The sequence below is a fragment of the Sturnira hondurensis genome, unplaced genomic scaffold (genome assembly GCF_014824575.4).
Source record: "Sturnira hondurensis isolate 20B ecotype Veracruz unplaced genomic scaffold, ASM1482457v3 Scaffold0004152, whole genome shotgun sequence".
Taxonomy (NCBI): domain Eukaryota; kingdom Metazoa; phylum Chordata; class Mammalia; order Chiroptera; family Phyllostomidae; genus Sturnira; species Sturnira hondurensis.
Window position 1 is genome coordinate 8,625,205 of NW_028076783.1, and position 12,498 is coordinate 8,637,702.

The window sequence follows — 12,498 nt, forward strand, 5'->3', positions numbered from 1 at the left end:
GAACTTTTCACATTGGTTTGTTTTATGTTTAGATTAATTATTTCTGAGGAAATATTAAATCACAACCCTTAATGAGGAACCAGCCTTTGGGGACCACTAATCTGTTTCATCTCTTTCCTTTTCCAAATCAGGAAACTGAGGCCTAGAGAAGGGAGGGAATTTTTCTGCCATCTATTCTAGGTATGTATCAATGGTCTATCAATGGTGGTCATTTAGAGCTCCCACATCTTAGCCTGAATTCTTAGCTATATTTCACTTTCTCATATGAGTTTCATCCCAGGCAGTTTTAGTTTGGTGACACATTTGGAAGAAACTGACAGAAAACCTGATGCTTATTTTTGGTAACTTATACAGCTGACTAAGGAAACCACACTGGTGATAGCCATCTCTACCAGAAAACAATACCCTAATCCAAAGGAGAAATTTACATTGCAAAAACCATGACAGATTAGTGACCATCTTTCCTGTCTCTTTAAGATCCATTCCAATAGCTTCTACCTACTTTACAAGTAAAAACAATAAAGCCAATGAGAACAAGCTTCATTATTGCAATTATAGTATTGCAATGGAAAAGCTGCTTCTTTATCAACAGCTTTATTGAGATTAATTCTCATACAATTAAAGTGTAAAATTGAATGTTTCAGTGTATTCACAGGGTTATGCAGCCCTCACTGCAATATAATTTTAAAAACAGTGTTTGTTTATTTCTAGCCTTTTTAAAGAAGCCAGTATACTTTACCAGACAATGCCTGACACTCTTCTTCCCCACTCCCCAGTCCTCTTAGCACTAAGTAACTACTAATCTACTTACTGGTAACCTACTTTTTGTCTCTGAGGACTTGCCTAGTCTGGACATTTCATATAAGTGAAAATCATACAATATACATGGTCTCCAGTGGCTGAGTTCTCTCACTTAGCATAAGGTTTTCAAGGTTAATCATGATGTAGCATGCATCAATACTCCATTGTTTTTTATAGCTGAATAATATTCCATTGTATGACTGTACATTTATTAGTTGATGGACATTTTGGTTGTTTCCAACTTTATCGTTATTATGAATAATGATGCTATGAATATTCATTTACAAATTCTTATGTGAATGTATGTTTTCATTTCTCTTGGGTACAATACCTAGGAGTAGAATCTCTGGGTCATATGGTAATTGAATGCAAAGCTACTGTTTTCCTGCCTAAAATTGTTGACTCCTCCTTCTAGTAATGGTTCTTTCCATCTCTTCTATTTTGCTGTATAATTTCTTCTTCTTCAGCTACAGTCCTGGTAGAACTGTCAATCAACTCATTAGGACCTACCCTGGCCACAGGTGAGCATGTGATACAAGTCCTATCAATCAGATGCCCTCTCCCTGGAATTGGCTTCTTTGGCCGAGGAAAAATGAGGCAGAAGGGAGTAGGAACTCATTCATCACTGTCCATGAATTTTCTACCATATACCTCTCAGAGCTACACTTATACTTTAACTTTTATGCCATATCCTTCCAATAAGTTCTCTGATTTTGTTTTTCGAACAAAGGTAGCTTCATTGCTTGCATTCACCTTTAGCAACATTTTGAATACTATCTTTGAATAAATAAAAATGCATGCCTTTTTTTTTACCTAAAACTGGTCTCTCTGTTGACAGCATAATTTAGTCAACTCACATCTTCCCCACCCCAACCCCCAACCTCAGTCCGTCATCTAAGAGGGAAAGGAAAAACACCCTTCTTTATAAGCCCTGATTCCCAAAATGAGGAATTCAAGGAAGTTCCTGAATTTGCCCTGTGTCTGAAAGACAAAGATGTAAATGCCAGAGCCACCAGCAATAGTTCTTTCTTGGTCAAGTTACAATCTGAAGCTTTTACAGAGCGTGGTCCCTGCTCTTTCATGTATATAAAAAGGATGCAGTTAAAACAAATTAAAGGCCTGCATGCCTTCATCCTGTATCAACCCACAGACCCACAGAAGGGTTCTTCAAACCCAGAAAACTCTTGTCTTTCTAACTGTGAAAAACAAAATACACAAAAAAATTAAATAAATTATTTTATTTAGGCTGGTGCAATAAGAAAAATGTTCAGTAATAAAGAACATCTTAAAGAAAAGGATGGGGACCTGTGGTTTTATAAAGAGAAGTAGACAAGGGAATCATGAGGCAGAGCAGAGGCAGGGCTTAACCATGTCCTATAGGAAGTGTGGGGTTTTTGTGGTTAGCTCTTTCCAGAAGCAGTAAAGCTTTGGAAGTTTCTTTTGGGGAGCAGAGTACTTAGATAAAGTTCAATCTTCCTTCCTTCCTCCCTTTCTCCCTCCCCCACTTCATTCTTCTTTCCAAACTTTTGCTCATTCAGGAAATATATATTAAGCATCTATTTTTATGCTGGAATCAGGGCTCTGGTATTAAAGAAGGATCCTGCTGTCAAGGGTCCTTGTGAAAGGAAACAGAGTTTAGCAGGTGCCTTGACCTGTGTAGGCCAAGGGAGCTCCGACTTTTCAGGCAGGCTCTTCTCCTCTTGCAGCCCCTTTCTCATCACTCCCATTGCCATGCCACCTCCCCCTCTTTGGTCTCTGTGTCTTGAATCAAGATGCCCCTCTGTCTGCAAGGCACTTTTACGTATTCCTACTACCTCTAGGTCAATCTAAATACATTTTCCTCCAAGGAATTTTTTCTAGATTTCAAATGAAGTACATGGGACGGCTGTGGGAGGCTTTAATGGGTCCTACCAAGGACATGGCATTTTAAAAAATAGAGATGGTCTACTTTTCTTAATTTTATGTAAAGTGTTATCTAAAAGCAGCTTCAGGATAGCCTTCAGTCTCCTCTTCCAATTAGATTGCCTCATATAGAAATTTTAGTAGGTTCCCAGAGGTGAAGGATCTTCTCCTTCCCTTATTTATATTCTTTAGCAAGCTGTCTTACTGTAGTTATTTATTAATGTCTGCTCTGGTAGTTTGTACAACACTGTTTATTCATGTCTATCTTCCCAAATGCCTTTTATATCTATTGTGTGTAAACTTTTCTGGGTTTAAGGAACAAGGGTGAATTGTAAGTATTATATGGAAAATTTTGAGCTTCAGTGGAAAACACCTCACTAGCAATAGCCCAGCCTTCCAGTGTTATCTTACTCTGATTCTGTGGGAGCTACAGCTCTGTAAGCTGTAAATAATTGATTGCAATGTAAAATAATTCTTGCCTATAGACATGTAAATTTCATCCACTGGAGGTCCAGCTGCCTTCTGTCCCCCATTGTGGAAGAGTCCAGGTTTGCCTCCATTTCATATTCATTCAACATTGCTGATATATAAATGTGTGTATATATATAGGTTTAACACATCCACAGTTTCCTCATTAATCAGTTAATAAAATCTTTGACCCATATTCATATTTATACCCATAAATATGAGTCATGATTTTACCGATTTTTCAAAGTTATATTTTAACAAGTTTGGGTTACATTAAATTGCTCAGACCATCCAGGTCAACAGAGGAAATTTCTAGTAGGCATGGATTCAGGGGAAGTAGAGTGCAGTAGTAAAGACTACAGAATTTACAGTAGACTCTGTGAGTTCAAATTCTACCCAGATCTACCACTTTTTCTTCCCTAAGCTCTGTGACCTTGGGTGTTGGGAATCACTCTGCCTGGTTTCAGGAGTTGTAACTGCCCCCCATGGCTAAGGCTGAGTGAGGGACCTCTGGAATGTGAGCCACTAAGGAGACAAAGCTTGTCCCCTGCCCCCAGTGCTTGGTTGGTTAGTCTAGGATGGGTATGATGCCTCAGAGGAGGGGCAACCTAAGCCAGACGCATCAGGCCTAAGAAAAAATATGTAAAATCTTGTGAAAACTGCTTTGTTTAGAATGCTCTCATTTAAATGATAAAGGTCCAAGCAAGAAGTTTGTTCCTCAAAGTTTTATGGCTCTTTAGCTATCTGACCCTGACTGAGAATAAGCCCTCATAGTTCTCTGAATGCTATCTATTGTTTGATCCTTACCTGTATTCTTGTGCAAATAAACCCAATAAAAGCCCCTTGAGGAAGGGGCTCTTGGCCCTCCTCCTTTGAGGGATCAGCTACCTTTTCTCCCCAAGCAGATCATGTCTTGGTAGTTTCACTTTCCTCTGTGGCAGACAGGGGGGACTTTGTGGGCCAAGTTGCCCCCACACTTGGGCATGCTACTTATCCTCTCCATGCCTTAGTGGAGATAATATTACTTGTTTTATAGGGTTGTTGAAAGGATGTCATGAGTTCGTCAATGTATGGCATATAGTAAGAGCTCAATAAGTACCAGCTTTTACTATTATTACTTAATAAAGAAGCATATAAGTAAATTTGGGGTCCCATTAAATCTGAACAGGTTAGAGACAGAAAGCAGAATTTTCCCAGTCACATGCCTCAGCATCAACAGCCATGTTTCCATTCATAGATGGACAAGGTGAGAGGGCAGGAAGGGGTAGAACCAAGCTCACCTGAGACAACACTCTGTAGTCTTGTCCCACTTTGCAGAAAAAGCTTTTAAATGAATGGTAGCTCTGAGATTTTCAAACCAAGGCCTCTAATTGCCGGACAAGGGGACTTCATGTTTCTCTCTGCCACTTTTAGACAGCAGCCCCTGTGCCCACTCTCCCAGGATTTCTTACAACTCCCCCTTCTGACTTGAAATAGAAAACAGGGCTGTGGCACAGCTCTCCAGGTTATTCCTCCTGTAGCAGCCCCATTTTTAAGGTGTCAATTTAGAATCCCATTCTAGCCAATTCCTGTTGGAGTATTTTCTGAGAAATTTCTCAGTCCTTTATGACCTTATGTTACACCAGCTCCCTTTGTGCCAGGTGAGAGCAAAGCTCCTTTGTGGGTATCTGTGATTGGATGTTTGGAAGATAACAATAAAAAAAAAGGAAAGAGGATAAAACCCCCAGAATTGTTAGAGGCAGAAAACGGACGTGTCAAACTGATCTAGGAAGCCAGATTGAAAGAAGTAGCCTTCATACACACACAGCAATTTGTGAACTACACTCAGGAGGAAGAAATTATATCTCAGGGAAACAATCACGGGGCTTGTTTTTTGTTGCTTTTGTTTTGTCTATGTCAGAACAAAAATTGTAAAAGATGTTGATACAAAGTTTAGCTTTGAATTGGTTTTCTACTATGGTGACCATCTCCCTAGCTAGAAGATGAAAACCCTATTTATTTTTTCCTATAATGTCAAGTTTCTTAATTATTAATTCATGGGACCCTTTAGAGATCAAGATAGGTAAATATTTTAAGCATCCATTTAACTTAACAAATCCTTCTTGGGGCCTTATTTTTGTTAGTTACTTAAATGGGATCAAGATCATCCTGGCTGGTATGGTTCAGTTGACTGAAATGTCCTGCATACCAAAGGGATGCAGGTTCAATTCCTGGTCAGAGCACATACCAAGGTTTTGTGTTCAGTCTCTTGTTGGAGGCAACTAATCGATTTTTCTGCTCACATCAATGTTTCTCTGTCTCTCTCTTTCCCTTCCATTCTCTGTAAAAGCAATACGCATGTTTTTTAAGAGATCAAAATTAACCCAAATTTAAGACTCATTGCTCTAGAGGATTTTTAAAAGGGGAATAATTTGATCATTTCTCCCATTCTAGTCAGCATGCAATGGGAACACGCAAGTGAAAGGATTTTGACTCAGCCTTTGTTCCATCTCTGCTCCACCGCCAGCCCTTGAAGTGAGTGAGCGTGTAAATGCAGGGAGGGAGAGAGTGATTGCCTGAACCCAAAGAGTATGAGATCTTTGCAATTTCACAGAATACCAGGAGACCTGTTTTCTTTAGTGCCATAAGAAAAACATAAAGAGAAATGGGCTCATTTTTTATTTGGAGAAGTAAGTCTTCAAGGTCAAGTGATGTGGATAGAGTTCACTGATGTGTTAGTTACTATTCTGATTATTTAGAATGTTGGGAGGGATTTGTTCTCTGATGAGGCTGAAAAGTCACCACTTTAACACTGTCAATGATTCATCACAAAGGTCAGGAGGGAAAAACCATTCCTCCCAGGATGGCATAAATGGTTGAATTCATTCTTCTAGTTTTCAAACCTGCCTTTGAAATGTACTGAACTGGATAAAGCAGAGTGGGGTGGTGCTTAGGCCAGGGGTTCGTTTATCATTCACTTGGGTTCCTCAGCGATAGCATGATATTGTAAATTTTGAAAATCATGTATTTAGCAAGACTTAAAAAAAGCTTGCTTTTGACCAAGGAATTTCATATTTAGAAATTGGTTACCCCTGAACAACTCTATAAAATCTCTAGGAGTAAACCATGACCATCAATAATTCAAAAAAATTCTCCAAGCTATCCTAATGTGCAGCCAGAACTGGGAATTATTGGTTAGAGTCAGAAAAATCTGGACTTTAAACACAATTTTACTATAAATTACTTTAGATTCAAAGCCTGTTTTGTTATATGCAACAAATATCTCAGGCTTCAATAAATATGGGGAAAAAGGATACGCTCAAAATTATTTGTTAATCCTTTTCCATCCACAAAGAGTTATAAAAGTGACTAATGCCTCATTACCATATTCAAATGTAATGAATTTAAAATAACTGTCTTTTTAAAGATGATTAATTCTGACCAAGCATTTTCCCTCTTTGCCCGGTGAATAATAATAATTAATTTACAGTAAGTAGGTGATTCACATTCTCCTCACACTCAGAGATTTCTTGGCTCCAACCAATGTGGAGGATCAAGACATCTTGGCTGGCTGCCTATTTATTGGATGGATTATTCTTCTTTACAAACAGTCCTGGCCACAGCAAGACCAATTCCTGCCCAGCTGAGACGATTGTCCTTATCACCATACATCTTCTGGGAATGCTCCCCAATGCCTGCCACATGTCCTGTGTCTCCTTTTGTGGTGGTACAAGAAATGTCCATTTTTTAGTGTGTTCTCTGTGCTGGTCCATTTGTGCTATATTTTACATATATTATTGCATTTTACCCTCACAACAGCTTTGTGAATGAAGTGCATTATCTCCATTTTACAGATGAGGTAATAGGCTTATAGAGGTCTATAAACTTTGCCTGTGGACATAGAGCTTTTATTTAACTCTGGGATTTAAATTCAAGTCTGTCTGGTTCTTAACCATTACACTAACCTCCTTCTTGATCCACTCAGCTTCTGCCCTTTGTGCTTCCTCAAATCAGAGAGCAAATAAAGCACCCATCTCAGAAAAACCTAAGTTTAAGACTTCTATTACCATAATAACTAATATTAAGGGCTTACCAGGCACCAGGTAGATATAATACAAATATGCCTCCTTCTTTCCTTTAAACTACTTCTTCTAGACTTGTCATATCATATTTTGTTAAACTGATGAAATATTTTATATGTTGAAAATTATTTCTGTGTACTTACAAAAGTATATTATGTCTGCTCATTTTATTTATCATACTCTTTGTTCCTCCCTCTCTGCTCATAGGAAACTATTTACAGTTCCAACAATCAGCCACGCTATCTCTTGCCCTGGTCTTTTACATATGATCATCTTCAGCAGTGTGCTCCCTCAATACAACTTTGCTTTTCCCCACTCATTTTTTAGAATTCGGTTTCTCTTACACTCCTAAGATGGCTTTCTGTGATCCTTGTCTGAGCTGGGTTTATTTTCATTTGCAGTTTATTTGTTGGTCTCCTCCATGGTGTTGGGAGCCCATATACCACAATGACTGATACATCAGCTATGCATACCAAAGTGCTCACATACAGTAGACCCATGGGAATTTTTTTTAAATAGGGGAATTAACTCAGGTTTCTGTAATTCACACTAAGCCAACCTAGGCTAATCCTCATGCCAAATTTTCAGTCCCTGGCTTGCCAACCTCTCTGAAATGGAACCAAAATCTATTTGGTACAAAATGGCAGGAACATGAAAAATTGAAATAATTTTCTCATTACTTTTTCAATTACTAACTTTTCCTAGGTCATTGTCAAGCTGCACATTTGACAGACACAGAAGCAATATCTAAATTATCAGTTTGCTTCAAATTTAGAAACAGGAATAGGGAGCAGTTTGATTCATTAATTTGCTCACTGCAGTCCAGGTTTTTGGTTCTTCTTGACACTGGCACAACATTTCAACTCTTTGCAATTAATGTTAAAGTTTAAAGCATAGTATTTTGACTTAAAAACCTATGAAGCCAAAGCAGAATGCTATACCATAGGAACTACATGTAGCATCTTTCTCGCAACTGTAAAACTGCAAATATTTTCTTCTGCAGAGTCAAAGCACACTCTTCATGGAAGAAATCATCTAGTCCTGGCTGGTGTATCTCAGTGGATTGAGTGCAGGCTGCAAACCAAAGCGTTGCCAATTCAATTCCCAGTCAAGGCACATGCCTGGGTTGCAGGCCAGGTTCCCAGTGGGAGCCACATGAGAGGCAACCACACATTAATGTTTCTCAAAAAAAAAAAAAAAGAAAAAAGAAACAAGAAAGTATCTAAAACCAGTTAGAACATTCTAGTGTGTTCAGAAAAATCCAAAATTGTGTCACTTGCAAGCAATATGAGACTATTACTGAACCAGTGAAATGCTCTCTCTCTCTCTCTGACTTCATCTTGTTCAAGCCTCCTTTGTTTTCATGGTCTTCAGGCTAATATCTCCTTCTCAGTCTTGTACATAGCCATGTGAATCATTAGAGGAATCGTGCTTGCAGCTTGAGAAGGTAAGGAAGGATATATTGTTTACAAAAGATTTGTAGGAACCTCATGACCAGGCTTATGTCAACAAAGACAGTCTTCCTTAGAACCCAGCTGGTGCCCTGATGTCTGGGGTGGTCAGTCACCTCTTGCCCCTCCCATTTCCCCTTTCCTTGGCATAAAAGAAGCCTGAACTCTGTACTTCCTTAAGCTGGATTTGAGGTACCACTAGGACTCCCATCTTCTTGGTTGGCAGCTTTTTGATCAGTAAAAATTTCCTTGCTTCAAAATCCAACATTTTGAGCCCTGGCTGGTGTAGCTCAGTGGATTGAGTGTGGGCCTGCGAATCAGAGGATCGAAGTTCAACTCCCACTCAGGTCACATGCCTGGGTTGCAGGCCGGTTCCCTGCAGGCCAACTCCCAGCAGGGGATGCACGAAAGGCAACCATACATTGATGTTTCTCTCCCTCTCTCCTTCCCCTCTAAAGATAAATACATAAATAAAATCTTTTTAAAAATCCAACATTTTGAGTTTTGGCCTTTTGAAGTTCTGGGCACATGGACTTTGGTCTGGTAACATTACTGTTTAAAATAGGGAAGACCTGGCTGATGTGGCTTAGTGGGTTGAGTACTGATCTGTGAATGGAAAGGTCGCTGGTGTGATTCCCAGTCAGGGCTTGTGCCTGGGTTGTGGGCCAGGTCCCCAGCAGGGGGAGCATGAGAGGCAACCACACATTGATGTTTCTCTCCCTCTCTTTCTCCCTCCCTGCCCCTCTCTCTAAAAATAAATAAAATAAAATCTTTAAAATAGGAAATCCTGGGAATTATAAGGATTTGCTCTTTGAAGGATCCATCACTTACAGTCTGTATTCAGGTGTGTGAACTGCATTTGAGAAGACGGGTGGGTTGTGGTGCTGAAAGAACAGTTCCTACAAAAGATTTTCCACCTGCACCAGACAGGAAAGGGAGACCTGGGAATTCTCTCCAAGTCAAGAAACAATAGCAACACATGACAGGAAAAGAGTTTTGATAGAGATAGTCTCAGAGACACCAGAGAACATGACTTCTGAGAATGTGCCCTGGCTGAGAACCACTTGCAGAAATACCTGGCAGATATATCTTAAGAGGCAGATTTCTTGAATATGTTCAGACTCGATATCTATTGTCAAACTGCCCTCTAACAGTGCTGCACTTTATAAACAATGCCAGAGGTGATGAGAAGCTATCTTTCTGCATATTCACCAACCTGCACACGCTATGGATCAAGGGTTGGTGAAACTGATAGCAAATATCTTCAGTGTTTTGGATTTTACAATCTCTGTTGCTATTACTCAGCTCTGTTTTTGGCATGTAAAATCAGCTATGGGCAATACTTAAACAAATGAGTATCACTCTCATCCAATAAAAATTGATTTATGGGTACTGAAAATTGAGTCATAACATTTTCACACATCATGAAATATTTTCTAATTTTTTTCAACATTTAAAAACATTTAAAAAATTCTAGCTTGAGTGTCACAGAAAAATAGGCATTGCACAGCATTTGGCCCATGGGCTACAATATGCTGATTAGTAACCTAGATGCCACTGAGGCAGTCCAAGTGTAATTACAGAAATTATTTTTGGACTAGAATTTAACTTTCATATGTAAAAAAGGTTAGACTCCTGAAAGTTCCCTTATGTACTTTCATCATTCCCTTTTAAAAACATATAGAAAGAGTAGAAACTTTACTTAGCCATGTACACATACATTAAGTTCTCAAGCCCCCAATGTTAGACCACTGCTGAGCCTCTTATGAGGACTTCTAAGGCCCCATTGGTGAAGCTGGCAGAATCATCTTACTGTGACCACATGAGGCAAGAGTCTGCCAGTGTTCTGGCTTCTCTGCCTTAAATATTTGGAGGGAGTCTTGCCCTATGAATAACTCATCAAGATTTTATCTAAGAATTTCTCCCTAAATTTCATAGAAATTCCCCTATGAGCTTTATAGTCATCTTGCTTGATCCTTATAGCAACTTTGGAAGATAGATGTGCCTGTGAGGTTTATTGTCCCCTTGTGCAGACTGTCAAGATTTAGAGAACTAGAGTGGCCAGCCCGGGAGCTGCCTACTAGTAACTGGTGCTGCCTGAACTGGAACCATGGTCCTCTACTGTGCCTGTTCCATAAGGATTCTCAAAAGATATAAACTGTAATTCAATATATAGTTTATTCTATAGTACCAGGCACCAGCTCATTGTTTATGAGTTTGTGTTGACACCTAAATATGATGTAACAAAATTCTATTAATAAAGTATAATTTTAAATCATAGGATCATATCTATATAGTCATCCTTGCATATATGCATAGATATTGTGATACTTGGTAAATCCTTAGGCACTAAGTGCTAAGCAGTGGAAGGAGTTGTTTAGACATATGAGAAATGGCTGGCCTGGCCCACTCTTCAAGCCACTTTTCCCAAAGGATAAAAACATTAACATGCAATCCTCACCTATTAAAGATTCTGGCCTATGTCTCTCTGTGATAAGCAGGATTCTAAGATTCCCCTCAACAGTCCTACTGCCTTGGTTGTATACACTATCTCCCAGTTATATCTAAACAACTATTAATCTAGGTGCTGCTCTTAAATAATGTTGCAGGTGCAATTGATGCCCTTAATCAATTTTAAATTAGGGAGAGTATCATGGTGGGCCTTACCCAATCTGGTGAGACTTGACAAAACAGCAAAGACTAAAAGCAACAGAGCTTCTCCTGATGATATTGAAGTAGCAAATAACCATGCTATAAACTGCTTATGACGGAGTAGGGGTCACATGGCAAGAATATGACGGTGACCTCTAAGAGCTCAAAGTGGCCCCTGGCTTACAGTCGGCAAGAACTGGGCTGGAAGTTTTGCTACTGAAAATAACAGAATTCTGCTGCCAACCAATGAACTTGAAAGTGGACCCCAAGACTGAGGTAGGATCTCAGACTTCTTTGACACATGAGTTGCACTTGGGGAGACCTGAACCCAAATTCCTGTTCCATGGAAATTCTGAGGTTACTTTAAGCTGTTCAATTGCAGTAATGTGTTATAGAAGAACAGAAAACTTATACACTCTCATGGAGAGAATCAAAACCTTTCTTTAGGTGCCTGTATGTATTATTTGATCTTATATTTCATACCCTACCCCACCCTGAGAATGACAGAAGTCAGTCCATCTCTTCAGTCACAGCTCTGAGCTGTCTGCTCCGCTGTGAATCACAGGTTTTCCACCAATAATCCTCCTCTTAATTGATCCTTCTCAGTTGATGTCCTGACAAAAGGACATCAACTCTGGTTTCAAACACACTGAAGGCTCATTTGGAAACTTTCCCTGGTAAAAACTTGCCTCCTGACTCTGAACCTTTCTCCAAACACTCTTTGCATCGTACCTTGAGATTTGGCAAACCATCAGCAAGGGATGGGACATCAGGATACTAATAGCTGAAGGTCACTGTCAGGAGAATTTGTAACTACAAAAGCATGAAAGTCTTAAATAATAGAATGGAAGTCTTAACGAACAGAACAAAAATCCTAAAAATTATTTCAGATAGCATGATGAAGACAGGAGAAATCTGGGGGAGGGAAGATGCAGAAATGACTGTTACATCTGAAATCAAACCTCATGGCTATAGGTGAGGTTAGTATTGCAAAGCAGGTATGACCCAGGATATACTTCTTTTCCTAATCGAAAAGTTTCTCCCTCTCATTCATGATCTTTCCTGTTCAATCGTATTCAATCTTCCTGACTTTATCCATTACCACCCTGCAAGCCTTGCGCTCTCTCATCAAGCAGGATTGCTCCCTGGGAGCAACCAGGGAG